Source organism: Chlorocebus sabaeus, chromosome 21, assembly GCF_047675955.1.
Source record: "Chlorocebus sabaeus isolate Y175 chromosome 21, mChlSab1.0.hap1, whole genome shotgun sequence".
NCBI lineage: Eukaryota > Metazoa > Chordata > Mammalia > Primates > Cercopithecidae > Chlorocebus > Chlorocebus sabaeus.
In genome coordinates this window covers 33,081,138-33,102,899 of record NC_132924.1, presented here as the reverse complement: position 1 = coordinate 33,102,899, position 21,762 = coordinate 33,081,138, and the positions used below count along the sequence as shown (strand labels likewise).

At 40.5% G+C, this 21,762-nt stretch overlaps 1 protein-coding gene across 3 annotated transcripts in view; it reads left to right on the top strand.

The window, feature by feature from the left end:
- The window catches only part of CREB5 (cAMP responsive element binding protein 5), a 411,935-nt gene that overhangs the window by 317,694 nt on the left and 72,479 nt on the right, over nt 1-21,762 (top strand). The gene's annotated exons all lie outside the window — the stretch shown is intronic.

The following is a 21,762-nucleotide window of genomic DNA, read 5'->3' as shown; positions in this document are numbered from 1 at the left end:
TTTTTAACATATGATGTATGTTTGCAGTAAGGTCAGTCTTTCCAATCACAGATAGAGTTATGCATCTATATTCTACCAAATATTAGCAAAATCAATGCAATACGTGTCTGTCTTTGCAATATGAAGTAAGCTTGGTGATTATATTTAGTGGAGTTACTTGAAATAGGTCATTTAGTTTACATAAAGTTTAATCCTCATACCACAATTAATAAGGTATCACATGACTACAAAGTAGACTGCAGCAAACTTTCTAGCATCTGATATTGGATAAGGATAGCTTTTGCTAGAAGTTGGAGATTAATCTGGTCTGCTGACTGGCAGCATTAGAGATTGTATCTGATGGTTGGTGTGAGGATGTTGTTGATAGTTCTGAAAGTTAGCCATCAATTCCTGTGCAGGGTGGAGTCAGACCCAGTGACTTCCTTTTCAGTGTCAGCAAGAGTTTTCTCATGCCTGCTTTGGTCACTTTCTCTTGGAAACTTCACGCATTTGACTTGCAGCTTCTTGACCCAAGGAATCAACTGAGCTCCCAGTGTTGGCTACCTTGGGCAAATAAAATCTGTGGTCGAGAGAGTTCTCTTTGCTATGCCACAGTCCCTGTGATGTGCCAAATGGCACCAGCATCTGCAGTAAAGCTCATTAAATCTTTTTGGAATCGGCAAATATTTTTTCAACTTGAGCCCTGCTGAGCCAAACCAAATACTTGCTGGCAGAATAAAGTTCAAACTGGCATCTGTTTTGGAGACCAAAGTAATGCCATGTATCTTTTTTTAAAAAAAAAAGAAAGAAAGAAAAGAAAAAATGAACTGTGAAGGTACTTAAGAAAAATAAATGTAAGTTCTTCATGCATATGAATAAATACTCAGGGACTGTGTCTGAGATGTGACTCCCTGTGGTTTACTTCGGAATCTTCTTATCTGCTTCAGGGTCTGTACCTTTTGGAGGGACCTTCCAGATAGATCTTAGGTAGATTCTAAAACAATTCCAAACTGAATTTCTCTGCCAATTGATTTTCACTGGATTTTATGCCACTGCTTGACTCAAAAGTGTCCTTCTCCTCTTCTTGCTGGCAAAGAAGGAAAATGCTTCCAAAGGTGGTATAGGTTTATGCTCATTTATATGTATGAAATAAATCATATGATTTGGCATATGAATAGTGAATAATGTCAGCTGGAAACAAAGGGAACTGGTCCGTACTTATAAAAATAGTTTTACCCCACAAATGTTTGTTGGGTTAAATTTACTGAGTAAGCACACCACAAGGCTGATTCATGTTCTAAGAAAATGAATATTTCCAGGTCCACAGCATCTGAGCTAATTAACTCTATCACAGGGTTGGGCCTTAGGGAGTACAACTATTCTCTGCTCAAGCTCCCACCTCTACCCCTGTTACTGCCAATTTGAAGGGAAAAATGGTAGCATTGGCTGCTTATGTTTGAAAGAATAGCACTGGAAAAGTGTTAAGTGAATTTGAATATGTCACTCAGCATCTCTGTTCTTATTATGCTTGTGTTTTTACTGGAGAAATCAGTTATTGCCATATACTAACCATATAGTATTTTCTAACAGCTTTGGGCTGCTCGGATGAAAAGCTTTTATGAAATACAAAGTAGTGAAGGAAAAAAAAAAAAAAACTTGCACGATTTTAATGTCAGCCAGAGCCTCCCCAGGTTTCTCTGAACTATGGGCTTTGTTGTTCTATGCCTAATTTTCTTCCTGTGTAAGACTGGAATGGATTCCAGATTTCAACTAAAACTCTTGTTTCACTATTTTCAAGGACTTTTCCAAAGGTCACACATGGACTATTGTGATGAATGCACTCTGCAGGGTGTGTTCCCACAGCACACAAGTAACCAGAGAGCTGCAAGGGAGGTGTTGCCCACACCAAAACGCTGCAGACTTATTCTCCTGGGGACAGTGCTGTCAGAGTGTCCATTTCGAGCTCCCTGTTGGCCACAGACAAAAGCCATTATCCTAAATCTCTGGCGAAAGTTGGAGGTCTTGGAAGTGGACAAAAGTTTAAGACAGGATTGCTTTAAATGCACAACTCTGTTAGAATTTTTCTGACTAGTGATTGCCCATTAGAGTGCATCTGTTTTCTTTGCCCCAAATTAGTAATTTCTATTGTGAGAGCAAAGTAAACCAAGTGCCTTTAACAAGCTCTCCAGTGCATTAATCTACGACAGCCTGGATCAAGAAGCACATGTGCAAATCTTTTGATTTAATGTCCATTAGTATCAATGTACTGTAGCCACATCTGTCCAAGCTATTTTTATCATAATTCTGGCTAATTATAATTTCATTTTATGGATTCATTTTCTGAAGAATTAAGTCAACAGACATGGCTTCACAATGCACATATTGGATTTCTTTTGGGGGTCAGAGCAGACTCAGAGCTCTGAGAGCCTTCTGTCTTTCTAACCTCTCAACATCATTGGCTCTTCCTTCTAGATTCCTGGGAGCAATGTGTGTCTTAGATGAAAGTGAGGTCTGCTAAAAAGAATTTCACTGGATAGATACCTGGTGGACATTTTTAACATTCAAAGGGGAAAAGGAGGAAAGGAGGGGGTAGGGGAAATGCAAACCGTACTGGGACACATTTCCAGTCTCTGCAACATGCAAATAATTCTGTAGTGATGTGGTTATGGTGTTCTCAGAGTTCTGTAGATTTGTGTTCATTTCTATTTATGGGAATTAGACCAATTCTATTTAGCTTTGAAACAAGTTATTTTTTTTACTTTAAAGAAACCAGTAACGATTTGGAAGCTAAACAAGCAGTGGGGGTTGGGGGTGGAGACTTGGCCATACACCTGTCTTGTGTCTCATTATCTATGAGTCGGCTACTACTATATAGGACTGATTAAAATGATGGAGGGCTCTGACCACTCTGCCCAGATTTCACCTTAAGTTTAGACAGAGTTAGTGAAGGCTAGGGAGTGTTGATACTAGGAATGAGAATAGGAAAAAGGTATGTACAGGTGTGACCTGATTTTCTCCTCAGTACAGCCCCACGACAGAGATATTGTTACTGTTTGTTTGTTTGTTTGTTTGAGGCAGGATCTCACTCTGTCACCCTGGCTGGAGTGCAGTGGCATGGCTGTGGCTCACTGCAGCCTCGAATTCCTGAGCTGAAGCAATCCTTTCACCTCAGCCTCCTGAGTAGCTAGGATAACAAGTGTGCAACTAGCTAGTTTTAAAAAAATTTTTTTGTTGAGACAGGATCTCACTATGTTGGCCAGACTGATCTCAAATTCCTAGCCTCAGGACATCCTCCTGCCTCAGTTTCCCAAAGTGTTGGGACTATAGGCATGAGCTGCCATGCCTGGCCTATTGTCCCCACTTTACAGCTGAGGCAATTGAGGCTATAAACAGTTAATAAAACTGGCCCAGTGACACACCACTTAGCAAAGACTAAAGTTTCAGACTCCAATAACAAAGCTTTTTGATCACAACATTGATCCTTCCGATAAAAATATCATATGGCTACCTGATAGATGTCAGTAACCAGCAGATTAAATCAGATTCTCTTGGGTTAATTTCTATTTACATAAAAATGGGAGACAAAGATTGCAAGGATAGTTTATACCTCCAAATAACCTGGAAAAGATGTAGAGTGGTTAGTAGCATTCCCCCTTGGTTTAAACAGGGCTCTGTACCTCACTAACTGGTACAGCTTCACTGTTCTTTATCCAAACACATTCTTGTCTTAACGTTTCTTATTTTACACATGTGTCTCTCTCACTTGATTGATTGAAAGCTCCTTGAAAATAATCTATGCATCTTGCAAGCTCCTTGTACTGAGAAAGGTCCCATAAATGAGAAATGAATTTAATTGAGTTGAATTGAATTAAAATTAATTTAGTTGAGTTGAATTAAAATAATGAGAAAGAACCAACCCTAGCAATGATGATGAAGGTGGGATGAAATGGGATAAATCCAGATGAATTCTAAGCTAAGTAATCAGCCTATCAAGAGTAGCTGACTTCATTTGATTTCTTTGAAAAATACCTAAATCTGTCATATTTTTTTTCCTGGAGAGAAAAGCAGTATGTCTGTTCCTTTGAAAACAGAAGTTGGAATGTCATTGTCCTCCTTGGAGTTGAGAGTAATCAATAGTAAATGCCATTTCTTCCATTGTTTTGGACTGGCCATGCCGTATTTTGATCATTTATTGTCCATACCTCATCTATAGTTAGGTTTGCAGTTTTTTGAATAGATACATAAGTACATGCGTTGATGAATCAATGAAAGAAGCTGAAAGGACGAGAAAGACAAGGCATCTTAGAAATGGAGACTACTTAGTTAGAACCTTCTCCAATTCCCCCTTTTCACAAGTGAGGACAACAAGGCCCACTAAAGATTTAGGGAGATAAAGCCTTATTGTAAACACAAAACTGGACCCTGAGCTTGGGCCTTCACATTTCTACCTAGAATTGTGCTTTCTCTGTCAGCTGCACTGATACATTACTAACAGTGCTTCTGTTGGCTCGTGGTTTCCTCCACACAGCCTGGCAGACAAGAACTAGGGAGGTATGGTTGCATATCCACTTTGTTTTGAATGTCAACCTGGGTGTGTTTGTGTTTGCCTTTCCCCTCCCTAATTATTGAGCTGGATAACTGTTTGCCTACAGTGCCCCTTGGCCACCCACTGTCCAACAGATAAATCACAGAGGAGCCTGGCTCCAGATGGAGTTGCCTGGAAAGCTTATACACATGAAAAGACAGTCTCCAGGTAACATCTCTCTGCCACTCCGAAAAATGCAGTTCTTCGATTTGCCTATTTGCTTTAATCATCCCCAGCATCACTTCCTAAAAGTCCAGGATTAACAAACTATGAATGAATAGGCTGTCTGCTTCTCAGAAGCTCTGTGACCAGGAAGGAAGTGCTATTGACTTTAAAGAAGCTCTCATCAACTTTTGAATCATGCCAGCAGCCATGTGACCCTGTAGCCTGTGATCAGAACATGAAGATGATGGACTGAAGTAAGGTGACCACATTTCTCAGAATCCTCCTCCCTCATTGCTGTGAAAACCACTGTCCACCATGCAGATGAATAGGAATCACATAAGATTCCATGACAACAGCAGCAACAATAACAATCTGCACTGTCACTCGTATGTATGCCGTGTCTCACTTTAAAAGCGATTTTCCTTCTGAAAACACCATGGTAGAAAGTAGTTATTGCCAGCCTGAATCAAGCACTTATGTATGTAGTAGGAGCTATGTTAAGCATCTTGCAATATCTTCTCAAGTTTTAGAACAATTTGATGAGGTAGATATTCTTTTTTCTTTGTTATTTTTTGAGACATCCTGCTCTATCACCCAGACTAAAGTGTAGTGGAGGGACCATGGCTCACTGCAGCCTCAAACTTCCAGGCTCAAGTAATCCTCCCACGTACTAGGTAGTGCAGCTAGTAACTAGGATTGCAGGTGCACCACAACACCCAGATAATTTTTTTTTTTTTTTGATACACAGTCTCCCTATGTTGCTTAGGCTCATCTTGGAACTCCTGGGTTCAAGCAGTCCTCCCACTTCAACCTCCCAAAGTGCTAGGATTACAGGCATGAGCCACCACACTTGGCCCAGATACTGTCCTTAATCTTATTTTATGAATGAATAAACTGAGAGGTTGGGTATGTTGTAGAACACGCAGTTGGTAAAATATGGTCTGGGATGTGAACCCAAGCACTGGGCTCCTGGTTCTAGCCCTTAATTGTAATGTTTAGCCAGCAGTAGGGATTGTTATCCTATGAGTTTACATTAGTAGAGCCCTTTACAAATTGCAAAGTGCTTCCATGTACATCATATTGTTGGGGCTTCATAGCAACCCTGTAGGATCAACAGGGAAAATTACTATGCTTGTTTTATAGACACAGAGAGGTTAAGTGACTTTTCCGGGATCACTCAGTGACATAACCAGGACCTGAGCCCAGGTCTTCTTTGATTTTTGTCCTGTTTCTATTATATCATGCCATCCCTGGCGTTCCCATGGTAACTTATTCTGAATAAAAGTGTGCCTTTGTAAAAATAAAGCTCAGTGGCATAAAGTAAGATTAGGCTCAAATTAGTAGCTCAGGCCCCATCACCTCTTTGCTTATGCCTATTAAACTCTCTAGACCTCATCAACTAAATATTGGAGAGGAGTCTTCTCTATATTTCTGTCTGGCCGAGACAAGTGCTGAATTTGAGTTTAGCTATTGTTATTAAAGAATTAAAAGCAATAGCACTTTGAGACTAACACTTTGAGAGCTAACAGAAGCCCCATTTCCTTTCTGCTGGCTGGAAGTATGACTTTTATATGCCATTGCCACTTTGCCCATTTAAACTGTAGAAAGTTTAATTTGGGAATACATCATGTCATCTTAAAAATAAAATGTAAATGATTAGATTATGAGACCGTTGATAAGAGAAGGGCTAGCAACCATCTATTTATATTTATACAGAGAAGAGTAAGTTCTTACAGAGTTTGTATTCCATGACCTGATCAGAACTCCAGATGCACGAGAATATACATTTGATTATGTGTCTTGAAAACAAGAATTGAGAGATGATTAATTGCCTAGGAATCACCAAATTCCAAAATAGGAAGGGAGTTCGGGGATTCTTTTGGCAAAATCCTTTCTTTTGAGGAAAAAAAGGCCTGAAGTTAAAGTTAATAACCTGTCTAAGGTCACAAAGCTAATGAGTGGAAGAAGGAGAATTAGAACCCAGGTTCCTGATTTTCAAGTTTGTTGAACTTCCCTCTGTATATACTATCAGGGTTTGATGGGGAAAGTCATCCGCTGGTTGCTGTGAGAGTGACCTTTCTTTCTTTTTTTTTTTTGAGACGGAGTCTCGCTCTGTCGCCCAGGCTGGAGTGCAGTGGCCGGATCTCAGCTCACTGCAAGCTCTGCCTCCCGGGTTCACGCCATTCTCCTGGCTCAGCCTCCCGAGTAGCTGGGACTACAGGCGCCCGCCACCTCGCCCGGCTAATTTTTTGTATTTTTTTTTAGTAGAGACAGGGTTTCACCATGTTAGCCAGGATGGTCTTGATCTCCTGACCTCGTGATCTGCCCATCTCGGCCTCCCAAAGTGCTTGGATTACAGGCTTGAGCCACCACGCCCGGCCGAGAGTGACCTTTCTAAGGTGATAGCTTATGAAGCATTTTCTGCAATTTGGTTATTGAAGTGAAGTACACAGGGGTGAAAGAGGCCGATCAGCTTTTCCCTTCTAGGTCAACTGGGAATTGAAGCTGATCATCAAATCGCCCAAAGGAATGGGCTCAATTCTCTATGATTTTGCCAGAGACTTGGTGGTCTTGACTTGGCTTATTAGCCAGCCAGAGTATGAATACAAGCTGAGGGTTTCATCCCTTGGCACCCTTGGCACCCAGTACAAAATGCTTTGGTTTTGCCTGCCACCAACCCAAATCCCCACGTTGTCTCACTGTTTTCATTGAGCCTGCATGGATCTTACTCAGGTTCTAGAGCTCCATGTCATGCTGGGTGTGGAGTGGTGAATGAATCCACTGCTCACACAAGCACAGAGGGGTTTCAAAACACCCCTTTCCATCCCATCTTTTCTCCTGGCCCTGCCTTCTCCACCCTCACAACCAGCTCCTCGTACACACACTCAGACAGACATTCTCCTAGGACTCATTGTCTTTTCAGTTTTATTTCTTTCTCTTTCTGCCAGTATCCACCCTGTTTTGGTAACCACGGCAACTGGTGAAATACAATCCCAATATTTGCTAGCTGCCTGTCACCCAGCCCAGCACGCGCATTGCTGGGTCTTGTTTTTATGTTTGTTTAACGTTCCTGAGCCTGAACTCAGACGCATCTGGGCAAAAAAGAAACTGCATATGGTTTGGGTCAGAACACCCGCTCTCAGACAAAGTTTTCAGGTGCCTCTTTCTTGTGTATTTGTGGACGCGTGTGTCCCTGTCTGCTTTGGAACATTGTGCAAATAAGTTCGGCTGTGTCAGAAAAGCCAGGGGAAAAAAAAAGGAAATTTAACAATCTTGTTACAGGGAAGTTCTGCTTTGCAGAGATATATTTTGGTCATTTTCTTGGAATGTATGTAGCTTACACTTCCAAGATTTTTGCCAGCACAGCTAATAATGAAAGTTTGCTTTGCACTTTGGGATGAGGACTCTGTCTTGCTTTGTTTTTTTATTGTTGTTGTTGTTGTTTCTTTGTTTGTTTTTGTGGGAAGCACAGAAAATTTGTGCCTTGATAGGGATGGAAGGTGGGGCATTCAGGTAGACAGAGGCGGCAAAGTTTTCCTAAAGGTTTAGGGTTGTTTTGTTTGTTTGTTTGTTTGTTTTTTTGTTAAAACCCAAGAATCCAATCTTAAAGTTTAAACTATAAAGAATATGTCTTCCCTTTTGATATTCTTTTAAAATTATCTTTTTATCACTTGTTTGAGAAGCCGGATTGTACTGAATGATTGTTGTATTGCCATAGTATGACTAAGATGAACCATTAACTTCCTAGGATACTTAGGTCCCAGACAATAAAAGCATGCCTCAGTTATTTTTATTTCAAAACTGTATATACAGTGCCCAGGACAGAAGTGTTCAAGGAGGATGAGATTTTAATCCAACTGCGGCCTTGTATGCCAGAGATTAAAAGGGCTACCAGAGAGCCAAGTCTGTAACCTTGCTTTCAAAATAGAGGCAGGATCTGAGGTGTAAGGAGCACACTTGGGCAGAATTTCAGAGCTAGTAAACTGTTTCACATGCACCCTTTCCTGGAACTTCCTTCTCCCTTTTGGCATCTTGCATAGGAACGTGCCACACCCATGTTTCCATGGTACCTGAGCCTCAGTTTGGTCCAGTGTTCCTGCCAGCCCCTTCTCCTCCACTCATCTCTGCACACCATGATCTGGCTCCAGGAGCCCCTCTCAGGAGCTCAGCATTTTCCTGAGGGCTTCTTGCTGTCTTTGGCTGACCTGCCTACACTTGTGTATAATCCCTGTTTGCTGCTGCAGACTCCACTCCTTTTGTCAAGACTCAGCTCAAAGACACCTTTCCTGTGAAGTCTTCTTGCCTTCCCTAGGTGGGCAGGAGCCATGCCTTCTTCTAGGACAGACTTCACTTGCACTGTTTGTCTCTTCCTTATGGAGCTTTACCGTGTTGTCATTGTCCAAAGGACCTGCCTCTCACCGCCAGCCTGCAAGCTCCATGAGAGCTGGGGCCAGTTTGATTCAGCTCCATGTCCCCAGTTTGCCATCTCTCCTATACTTGCTAGGTGCCCAGTAAAGGTTTGCTGATAGAAAGAAGGAAGAAAAGTCTGATAAACTAATTGAGGTGGTGTTACTGTGATTTAATATGTCATCCCACACTGTGGGCTACTTTTTTTTTTAAGTGCCAGGGAGAAGATAAGACTTAAATCATAATTTAATTCTACCATTTAATCATAATGGTAGAATTCAAGGACCCATAATAAGCAGGTGGGAGAGAGACACTGAACAGGTGTGAATTCTACCCCAAATTCCCCAAATCTCTATGTTGGTACCTGGGGGCTCTGCCAGCCACATTCAAGTACAGCTCTGCAGAGAAGCCCTGTATGAGGCCTCTTGACTCCTGGTGTGGTACCATCTGAAGGTGTGGTGGCCTTATATCAAATGCTTTAGCACTTTAGTGCTGAAATCCTCTTGCTGCAGGCCCAAGACTTTAGTACTTTAAACACACACACACACACACACACACACACACACACACACACACAGGTTAATGGATTCCAGTGTCGTTTTGGTCCAAACATATAGGTGTAAACTAAACTTTTTGCCTTTAATACATAGAGGCAAAGGAATGTGTTAAAATGAAAATTTCCTTTGCCTTTTTTCTCTGTTCATATATGTAATACATCAAAATTGGGTTCATACTAAATATAGTTTATATCATGTTTTTAAAAATTTTACGAGTATTTTTTCCTATCAAGTGTCTTTTGAAAACATTTTAATAATTTTCTAATTTATGTTATGGAGTATCACTTAAAAATTTAACTATTTCCTTATTTCTATTTCTGGAAATTTGAATTTTCTGTACTAGAAATAGTCCTTTGATTATAAAAATTAGAAAGACAAAAAAAATCTGAAACTAATTACATCTTTACTTAGTTCCTTAGGATAGATTTTCAGAATTAGGATTCACAGGTCGAAGGGAATAAATATTATAACCCTTCCAAATTTCTTAAAATTTATACTAAATTTTCTTTATTTCTATAATATAGGAGGATTTTCATCTTACAGCACTTTCAGAGATATTTAACATTATCATTTTAACAAGACTTTGCCAAATTTTTGTTTGCATTTCTTACATTATAGGTAATGTTGAATGTCGTCTTAAATATTTTTTGGCCACTTGATTTTATTCTTTGATGAATTTCTGTACTTTAAGGTAAAGGTGGTTTTTCTTCCTTGTGGTCCAGGGAACTAGTAATAGAGTAGATTGTCCTTCCTCTGCTGCATTTTGAAAATTCTTATTAATTAACCAGCTTCACCACCTTGCTTTACAAATTATACTTTCATTCACTAAGACTAAATGAATAATTTAAAAAATATACTTAATCTTTTATTTTGTGGATTTTGTGTTTGTTTTGTATTACTTTTTTTTGTTTGGGAGCAGTGTTTAGAGGTTGGTTTTTATTCTAATCTTAAGCTTTCTGATTTTTATAGTTATACAACTTATGTGATACAAAAATATTGGCTTCTCTAGGAGTATTACTGTGGCTCTTCCACATTTTCTGTGTTTGTTTAACCAAGCCTTTGATTATTTAAATATATGCTTAAGTATCTGAAATAAATCAGAGATGTGTTTGTGTCATTCACAGTGTTCTGAGGTAGGATTACATGGATCCTGCTCTTATCCCATTTATGACAAATCAATTTCTGGCCATTTTTATTTCCTTGGTCACTATGTAAGTATATAGATTTATGTTAGTTACACTTTATCATTATCATTGGATGGGTAAGTGTTGCTGACTCCGATCTCAAGCAAGAAAGTTAAACAGAAAATATAAGGAGCGTAAGTGTTATTAATGGAATATTATTTTAAAGTTGAGTGAGTCCTCTGTTAACCAGGTTGTAACCTCCTTACTAGTGTCTAGGCTCCCTGAAAGGGAGGGATCTGAACACCTGGCATATAGTTGCTAGAAAACATCTATTTCTCAAATGAATAAATATGAATAATTAATTATATAACAGTATTAAACATGCACTGAGTGGCAATCATGGGCCATGTTACTATGAGCTTCCTCTCTCTCTCTGTCTCTTTTTTTTTAATGGGATCTTTTTCTGTTATCCCTGCTGGAGTGCAGTGCTCCAATCATAGCTCACTGCTGCCTCAAATTCTTGGGCTCAAGGGCTTCTCCCACCTGTTTCCCAAGTAGCTAGGACTACAGGCAGATGCCACCATGCCCAGCTATTTTTAAATTTTTTACAGAGACAGGGTCTTGCTATGTTGACCAGCCTCAAACTCCTGGTCTCAAGTCATCCTCACATCTGGGCCTCCCAAAACTCTGGGATTACAGGCATAAGCCCCCACACCTGGCCCCGTGTGCTTGCTATGTGGTAAGGAGTCAGTGAGGAACTACACACAAAGCACTTTGTGTTGTTTTTTGTTTGTTTTGTTTCATTTTGAGACAGAGTTTCGCTCTTGTTGCCCAGGCTGGAGTGCAATGGCATGATCTCGGCTCACTGCAACCTCCGCCTTCCAGGTTCAAGCATCTCTTCTGTCTCAGCCTCCCGAGGAGCTGGCATTACAGGCATGTGCCACCACGCTCGGCTAATTTTGTATTTTTAGTAGAGACGGGGTTTCTTTCTGCATGTTGGTCAGGCTGGTCTCGGACTCCTGACCTCAGGTGATCCGCCCACCTCAGCCTCCCAAAGTGCTGGGATTACAGGTGTGAGCCACTGTGCCTGGTCCCACACAAAGCACTTTGTGCATTTATGTCTATTATCTTCTTTAATTATCCCACTGTCCTATGAGGTAGGTTTCCTCATTTTTGTAGACAAATGAACTGATGTACAGGGGACAGTGCCCAGGATCATTTAGCCAGCAAATGGCCAACCAAGAATTTGAATCCAGCTCTGGTTTCAAAGCCCACATTCTTAGTAACCCTAGAGGACTAGCTGACCCTTCCATGCTGTCTTTGCTTTGGTTACCTTAAAGCAACATGGTGACTGGATTTCAGGAGGTGTGGATGCATGGAAGCAGTGACAATTAGCCAGCAAATATTTATTATCCGTGTCAACTGTGTACTTAGGCTGTCTCTCTCTCTCTCTATTTTTTTAACAGTAGGCCCCTGATGTTCCTCGGTGGGTTTTTCCTGGCCATGTTATGAATCCCTAGACCCATGCATGGAGCACATCATTTCCTTGCACCCAGGGCAGCAAGTGGGGAACACAACCACATTGTAATCCTGACCCCAGATGGAGGGCCAGGCTCATCATCCTGTTCCCACCCAGAGCTGTGGAGCAAATGCAGCTCAAATCTATACCCCAGCGGAAGCACAAATCACTATAGGTCATGGAATTTGGGGGGTATTTTTTAATATTCGAAATCTCGAGTGTTAAATTGGAAAATACCAAGTCTCTGTATCATTAACAATAATGTTAATAATGACCACTAGCTCGTATTTTAAGAACTATGAAACATTTTCATAACTTTCACATAGACAGTAGGCTACCTTTTCAGGGAAACCACAGCTCTCAATTGGAATCAAGAATAAAATGTTTTGTTGTTGTTGTTGTTGTTCTTTTTAAGAAGCAAGGTGAAGCATTGATTGAAAACAAAAACAAGGAATCAGACTACCTAGCTTCAGATCTAGCTGCACCTCCTGGTTTCTTCACCCCTCTGTTCCTCATTTCCCCATTGACAAAATGGGGATAATTTTTAAAGATTAAATGAGGTAACAGAGAAATCATTTAGCACATACTAATTTGTCTCTCCCTCTGTGTGTGTGTGTGTATGTATATATATGTATATATATAGAAATACTTTTAACTCCTGTTTCAAAGGATACTTCTGTTTCTTTCACTGGTTTAATTCATATGGTTTAAAACATACTTGTTCAAGGTGCATAGTCTCAGAAAGGAGAAAACTGAGACTAAGAGAGATTAAGTAACTTACTTTAGATCATTCAGCAAAGATATGGTAAAAGTCAGTTCTAGCACTCAACTCCTAGCTTTGATTAATGGACTTAGTTACCATGTCCTTTGTAGAGACTTGGATAGAGAAACTCATGGGAGTTATACAGCTGTTACATTGAATTTACCAATTAATTAATTGAAATATGAAAAAGTAAATGTGACTTTTAAGATTTTTTACAAATAGTTCAAAATTTATTTTAGAAAACAGCTCAGTGCAGTATATTTTCAAAATTTAAATACATGTTATTGTTTTATGGTTTGTTAGTTTACAAGCTTATAAGTACAAAAACACTTTATAACATTAAACTTTTTAATATTAAAATATTAGGGCTAAAATTGCACAAAGACTAAAGGCTCACCAAGAAATATATATTAAATTGAGTCACTTCAAATAGATTTTTACTATGTCTTGCAAATTACTTTGAATTATCCAAATATTTGGAATACGTCTAGCCCTGAGACTTAATTATCTAGGTACCCTAAAATGACATGAATTGTGCCATGCCAACTTTTGCCATTTTTTTTTTCCTAAACACCTAGGATCATTTCTGATTTGCATAAGAGTTTCCCTTAGGCTTTGCAAGTGTACTTGGAATAAATGCTAGCAAAGGAGCAAGAACTCCCCTGGCCCCTGGATGGAGGTGGTTGGGTCTCTGAGACATGGTTCAGTAGGCTCTTTGCCAACACACCCTCTGGAACAACCATACCCGTGATAACAGAGTGTAAAAAACCTGATTGTTTTCAGATCTGATGAATGAGTTCAGCTGTTCGGTAGGCCAGTATGGGGTATGTGAGAACATGGGATCACAGCAAAAACCATGTTTATCTCACTCCATCATTGCAGTGAACTTTATCTCCTGGGAATTTTCTTAAAGGGCAAGTCTGGACAAAGTCATGGCTTAATGACCAGAGAGTCTACAAGCGAGTTGTTCCTGTGTTCCAGTGAAGCAGAAGACAGGGCCTGAGCTTGTGAGGAAAGATAAGCTAAAGAACTGCATATGCTCCTTAGACAAAGATAATTTGTCACATCACCACCATTCATCTCTTAGTTCCCAGCTCACTGTTCCAACAGGTCTGTTTTGCAGATTTCTTATATATAAAAAAATGTCTCTAGCTGTCCACTGAGCAATCAGTTCATTTATTCATCCTTTACCTCCAAAAATATTTATTGAGCACTTTTTAAATACCAGTATTACACTTAGTTTTCAGAGATACAATGGTAAATAAGCTATAACTTAAGACTCAAGAACTTACAGTCCAATGAAAAAATTAGGTAAATAAGTAGAAAACTAAGTATGTTGTGATAAATATTATGATAAAGTCAAGTACAAGGTAAGCACCTAATATGCCTTCAGACTGATGGCCGGGAGGTGTCTGGAGTGGTTCTTCAGCCAGACTTCTGAGATGAGTCAAGGTCCTGTGCTCTTCAATACAGTAGCCTAGTGGCTGCCTGTGTCTAGGTAAGTTTTAAATACATGAAGATAAAATAAAATGTAAAAATCAGTGAGTTCCACTCTCCACATTTCAAGTGCTCCATAACTACATGAGGTCAGCGGCTCTCATATGGGTCCGCATAGATAAGGAACATTTCCATCATGTCTATTCAATAGCGTTGGTCTCAGCAGATCTCAAAGGTGAGAGGGGAGGAGTTTTGGAGGGAGAGTACAGAGTGAGCTGAAACCTGGAGATGCTAGGGGAAAACTTACTAAATAACTGTTTTAAAATAACAAGTTATTTTTTAAAACGTATGTGTTTGTTTATTCAAGAAGAATTTATTATTTGTGCTAACAAGCCGCAGGTTTTGCAAAGATGCTTAAACACAGTCTCAGTCTCTAAAGAACTTACATTTTTTATGGGCAAGGTAGGGGTCATAAATTACCACCAAAAATGCATATTTGAGTTTAGAGGACAGACTGGTTAGTTCAAGTGTGAAACAGTGAGTGGGGAAAAGAAGAATTTGGAGGGAGGCTCAGGCTAGGCTTCATTCTTCCTGAAGTTGTTGTTTATGACTTGGGTCTTGATGAGCTGTAAGGATTCAGACAGGGCAGTGGCATTAAATTCCTTACCTTGGTTAAAAAAAGAAACATTCAAGTTTCACAAAGTTCTTATGGCTTTAGGGTCCAGCAAGCAACTGGGAAGCTGAGGCTCTGCCCACTGGCATATTCATTAATGTCTTTCTACTAGGACTGCCCCTTATACAATAGAGATCTCATTCGGCCGTGCCAACTTACACGGAATAGTCTCCCTTCTAAATGGTGTTCCGTGGATTAGTTTAGGGAAGCCTGAGCCAGATCTTGTTTGCATTAGGTGGCTGAAAAAAGGATTGGGGGTGGGGGTTTAAGGATTATGCAAATCACTGGCTGATATGTAGGTTGGAAACTGGAGACATGTGTGAAAGCAGTTTTTATGCACCAATAGGTGAGGGAACTAGGAAACAGTTCTAGGTAAACTATGGGGTAGCTAACTTAGGCAGATTGAATGAAATTGTCAGTAAACAACTATATAAATTTATGAATTTTGTTCTCTGAATTGTGTAATCAGGTCTTATGAAACTCATCCCTGGCCATTTATTCCCTGATTTCTTGGGATCAGAATCTGTTCAATGACCACTTTCCCTTTCTGTTTGGTATTTTTCCTCTGCTGGGAGTGTCTGCAAAGTGCAAGTGAGTCTTGCTTATCACAAAAGCCACTTGGTCCTCTATTTCTAGGGGTATGATGTTCTCTGTTGTTTGGGAAACACCAGTCTCAGAAATCCTTTTGAAGGAATTCTCCCAGTCATCCAGGAAGAGAAACATTCAAGAGAATGACAGAAAAGGATCTTAGCAAAAAAAATCATAGCCAGTGCTGAGAGGAAAGTTGAGATCAGATCTTTAGAAACTGTGTAACATGATGATGAAATAAAGGAAAAAACAGTTTTCCAGGTCACTGTTTAAAATCTCCTTTGAAATGGGGTAACCAAGGCTTGCGTCTTCATTCTTTTCCAGTAGAAAATCCTTTTATTGAAACTCATGTAACTCTTTGAAAAATAAAAAGGTGATTAGAAAGATGGCATGAATTGTTTGAAAGAAAAAGGGAATTTTATTTTTTTCATTGTTACCTAATGTGATTTTAAAAATTTAATTAAATGTAGTTGGATATTTATTCAGGCAAAAAAAATCAAAAGGGACATATTCTATCTGAATATTATGTTTTTAGTTTCTCAAGACCGATAATACATTATGAACATATTACCTGGCTATGCAGGGATAATTTTTTTTTTTTTTTTTTTTTTGCAAACTTGTTGAATTAACTGATTTCTACTTGACTAAAGGTTGTTGAGTTACCAAAAATGTTGTGGAATTGAGCACAATTCAGGAAGTTTTACAGTGCTTCCTCTGGAATTCCAAGGTGGAGCTTCCACAAATCCTTCCGTTAAAAACAGGCCTCCATGCACACTCATGAGTGGTGTTCCCGAAGTGTGTTTAAAAGTCAGTCATTCAGAACTCAAAACACAGTTTTCCTCACAAGAAATGTCAGAGATGGTTACTTTCCCAGGGCTGCCCACAAAAGCCTTTTATTCCATAATGTATCCGAAAGAGACTCCCTCCATCTGTTGAGCGAAGAATGGAGTAGTACTGGACAGAAATCCACCCCGTCCACCCCCACCCTGCAATCCCTGAGGGCAACACTTTTTATTTGCTGAGGCAGCCACCTGGACTTCAGGGAGAAAGAAAGGAAACACATTTCTCTCTGAGTGGATTCTATCTCTGAAACCATCCCTGGAATGGTTTTTTGTAGAGTGAATGTTTATCAACCAAGATGTGTTTCTTTCCTTTGAGATAGCTCAATAACAACAATTAAGTGCGTTTTGAACTGTCTCTTCTTTTATTATCGTGATCTTCATCATGACTGTTCTGCACCATTACTGGATTTCGAAACCAGAGGAATGATGATCATATGACGATCAAAATTATCATCCCTTGGATTCGTTGTTTAGCAAGGGCATGGATCGCCCATCCGCCAAGATATTAATATTTTCATAGTCCTTAAAAATAGCCATAATGTGGACCAGGCATGGTGGCTCACACCTGTAATCCCAGCACTATGGGAGGCCAGCGTGGGTGGATCATGAGGTCAGGAGTTAGAGACCAGCCTGGCCAACATGGTGAAACCCTGTTGCTACTAAAAATACAAAAATTAGCCAGGCGTGGTGGCACACACCTGTAGTCCCAGCTACTCGGAAAGTTGAGCAGAAGAAATGCTTGAACCCAGGATGCGGAGGTTGCAGTGAGCAGAGATCACGCCACTGCACTCCAGCCTGAGCGACAGTGAGATTCCCTCTCACAAAAAAAAAAAAAAAAAAAAAAAAAAAAAAAAAAAATTCCATACTGTGGTGTTCTCACATTCAATTAATATATTGTGACTTTTTGATGTCTGAGCAATTGATTCTTTTTAACATTGAAACCAGAGATGGGAGTGATGGAAATGACCTACAGAAAGATTAAATCTACCCACTGCAAGGTCTGAACTAATCGAAGCATTCTGTATGCTTACTTCACATTAGAAAATGAACAAACCCTTCATCTCCTCCTCATCATTACTAACACCAACATTGTCTGACATTTTTGTCCACCTAGAAATTATATTCATGATTTCTGAAAATATAAGTTACTATCTCACTAATCCACATTCACCTCTCAGGATACACTTGGGAAATTTTCAACTAGTATCACACACTGTTGCTTTTTCTTATTTTGCTTTTTTTTTTTTTTTTTTGAGATGGAGTTTTGCTCTTGTCCAAGGTGGAGTGCAATGGCACTGTCTTGGTTCACTGCAGCCTCTGCCTCCCAGATTCAAGTAATTCTCTTGCTTCAGACTCCTGAGTAGCTGGGATTACAGGCATGCACCACCATGCCTGGCTAATTTTTTGTATTTTTAGTAGAAACAGGGTTTCACCATGTTTGTCAGGCTGGTCTCAAACTCCTGACCTCAAGTGATCTGCCCGCCTCAGCCTCCCAAAGTGCTGGAATTACAGGCGTGAGCCACAGTGCCTGGCTTATTTTGCTTTTACTAATCGAGGGATGAGACTTGGATGACAGTGCAGGCCCTAAGGTGCTATAGCTCATTATCCATGATGATTCAAGGCTATTTTTTGCAAAAATACGGCAGGGAGGAAACCCAGGGAAGTGGACATTAGAAAATGATTTGTCTCTATCCGAGTGCAGTGGCTCACGCCTGTAATCCCTGCACTTTGGGAGGCTAAGATAGAAGGACTGCTTGAGGCCAGGAGTTTGAGACCAGCCTGGGCAACCTGGTGAAACCTCATCTCTACAAAAAAATACAAAAATTAGCTGGGTATAGTGGTGTGCACCTGTAGTCCCAGCTACTTGGGAGGCTGAGATGGGAGGATCACCTGAGCCCAGGAAGTCAAGGCTGCAGTGAGCTGTGCTGTGATTGCACCACTACACTCTAGCCTGGCTTCAGAGTGAGACCCTGTTTCAAAAAATAAAAAAGAAAGAAAAAAAAAAACTTAGGAAACTGTTTGTTTCTGTATTGGTTTGTTAGCGATATCCCAATAACATACCACAGACTGAGTAGCTTAAACCACAGAAATTCATTTCTCCAGTCTCACAATTCTGGAGGTTGGAAGTGCAAGATCAAGGTGTTAGTGCAGTGATTCCTTCAGAGGGCTGTGCGGGGAAGAATCTGTTTCAGGCCTCTCTCCTTGGCTTGTAGATGGTCAACTTGCCCGTGTGACCGTACCTGGTCTTTCTTCTCTGCTGTGTCTGTCCTAATCTCCTTTTCTTACGAGGACACCAGTTGTATTAGATTAGGGCCAATCCATGTGACCTCATTTTACCTTTATTACTTTTTTTTTTTTTTTTTTTTGAGACAGAGTCTTGCTTTGTCGCCAGGCTGGAGTGCAGTGATGTGCTCTCAGCTCACTGCAGCCTCCGCCTCCCAGGTTCAAGCGATTCTCATGCCTCAGCCTCCCGAGTTGCTGGGATTACGGGTACACGCCAACATGCCCTGCTAATTTTTGTATTTTTAGTAGAGACAGGGTTTCACCATGTTGACCAGGATGGTCTCGATCTCTTGACCTCAGGTGATCCACCTGCCTCAGCTTCCCAAAGTGCTGGGATTACAGGCATGAGCCACCATGCCCGGCCCCCTTTATTACCTCTTTAAAGGCCCTGTCTCCAAATACAGTCACATACTGAGGTTCCGGAGTTAGGATTTCAACATATGAATTTGAGGTGGGGCATGGGAGGAACAAAATTCAGCTGATAGCAGTTTCCTAAATTGAAGATTGCTTAAATATTAAAATCTTAAACAAAATCCTAACCAGGATGCAATGATTTGCCTTTGCAAAATCAAATCTAGGATTCCAGTGGGAGTTCTATGAGGATCTGTAAAGCCTAACTGTGCTGGGCTGGTCTTTCTCAGGAAGAGCTCTCCCTTGAGAATATTGTAGCTTGCAGACTGGTTCATTTCTGAAGCTGAAAGCAGGCAAGAGAGGTGCCCAGGGTGCAAATATAGGAAAGAGCTTGCTCTCGGCTGTCTGTATGCTGATCGTGTACTGTGCATTTGCACAACTCTGAGAGTGAATATCTCTTTAAATCTTGTGTCCTGGACATCTCTCTTGCTCCACCCTGGTCCCTGCACTTCTGTAGAGGAAGGAAAATAGTATTTATAAGTTGTCCTCACATCACGCTTTCAATGACATTTTGGCAAACATCTAGTATTCAAGTATTCTCAGAAGCTGACTGATAGTGTGATTGTTAACACGGGCTGGGGGAAGGAATATGAAGGCGTCCTAAGTCATTTCCTTGTTAATAGTAACAGCCACTGAACCAGGAATAGATTTTGAGGTCCTTGTGCCATATCTCTACATTTGTAACCCAATGGCATGCTTGCTTTTATTTGGCCACATTCTTAGCCTTGATGCTAGATGATGACCTAGAGGACAGCCCAGGATTTGGGAAGGGATTCCATGCCTTGATTTGTGAATCCAGAGCCAGGCTCAGAATATGCTGAGGTCTTTGGCACTGTGTCAGTGCTATGATCCTCTATAAGTGTCCAGCTCTATTCTGAGAACGGAGCAGGTGCAGATGCACCTCATCTCTGCCAGTGGCTGTGGCCATGAACTTTAGAAACCCATTCTGCTATGGCAGAGCAGAACTCCAAGACCTGGAGCAGACGATCCACACCTCTGGAGCATGCTGCTGTTCTAGCAACAGGCCGGAGCTGTCTAGACAGAAGAGAGCTTTCCTTCTTACCCCCAGCAGTGATTGATCTGGCCGTGGAAGCAATGCTGTTTTCTTTCCAGAAGTGGTGTGATTAGTGAGATAGTGAATGTTGCTGTTTTCTAATAGACCAGCTAGGACAGCTAAGTCCCAGGCTTTCAGGATGAACATTTTAGTGCTCTGGCTCCCTGCTTTTGCCTAAAAACATGCGCTTCCTCCAAGAACCTGCTCAAGCCCTCCTGGAGGAAGTCCAGATTGAAGCTTCTACTCACTTCCTCAGCTCAGTGCCTTAACATGAATTTGCAGAGCCTGATGAAATATTTTATCATTCTGAGGGGAAAATAACAGCCACCTCTACCCTTCCATCTGACTATTCAAAACGTACCCTAGAATTTCCTTTAGAAGTTGCTCTCTAAGGAGGTACAAAGCTAATTTTGCAATGAGCCCCCCTTTTTAGTATTACATGAAAGGTGCACCATTAATATTAGCAAAAATGAATTCTCTAGTGACATGGAGAGAAAGAAGTTTTCGTTATAAGGTCAGTCTGCCTGTAACTTTCTCATTCTTTCACTCTATGTAGAGCAACAAGAAAAGTTATAAGTTCAACGTGGCATTAGTCTGTAGAGGCTCGTTTTAATACCACAAAGGCTATTTGCAACTAAATTTTAATCATCTAAGGCCTTGCTACTCAAAGTGGGGTCCCTCGACCCACAGCACCACCGGGGAGCTCTTTAGGAAGGCAGAATCCCTGGCCCTACCTCAGACCTGCATTTTAATAAGAGTCTCAGGTAGTTCGCAAGCACATTAAGTTGTGAGATGCACTGTTTTAGGAACTATTGAACCTTAAGAGATTCTATCCAAAGACAGGAAGATCTGAATTATGGTCTCTACCCAGAAGCTGATAATTAACTTTAGCAGTTGTTAGAGGTGATGGTTTTTTCCTATCAAGTCCTTTTGCAGATGGTCCCTCTCTTATCCATTCTGTTTGAGACCCCTTCAGTTTCTAATGAAGCTTAATTGATTAGCTCTATTTGTGAAAAGCTCAGGCCCTAATAAGCACACTCCCACTGGGTACACAACTAAATAGTTTATGAGGTAATTCGTATTTTAATGTCTTTCCTAATGAGCCCTTTCAGTAATGAAATCCCCAGAGAAAACATTATTGGTTCCCAGACGTTTCTTAGGCTCCTAGGGCAGGAAGGCTGATGAAGGTGGAAGCATGAGGCTCTAGAGTAGAAAATAGTTTTCAGTTCAAAACAAGGCAGATTCTTTTTTTCCCCTCAAGAAATATTTCAAATATGTCTTTTCATACCTTCTTTTCTAAATCCTTATCCTCTCAATCATTTTCCACACTAGAAACAAGAATTTTTTTTTTTTTTTCCTGAGGCTGTTGTGGAAT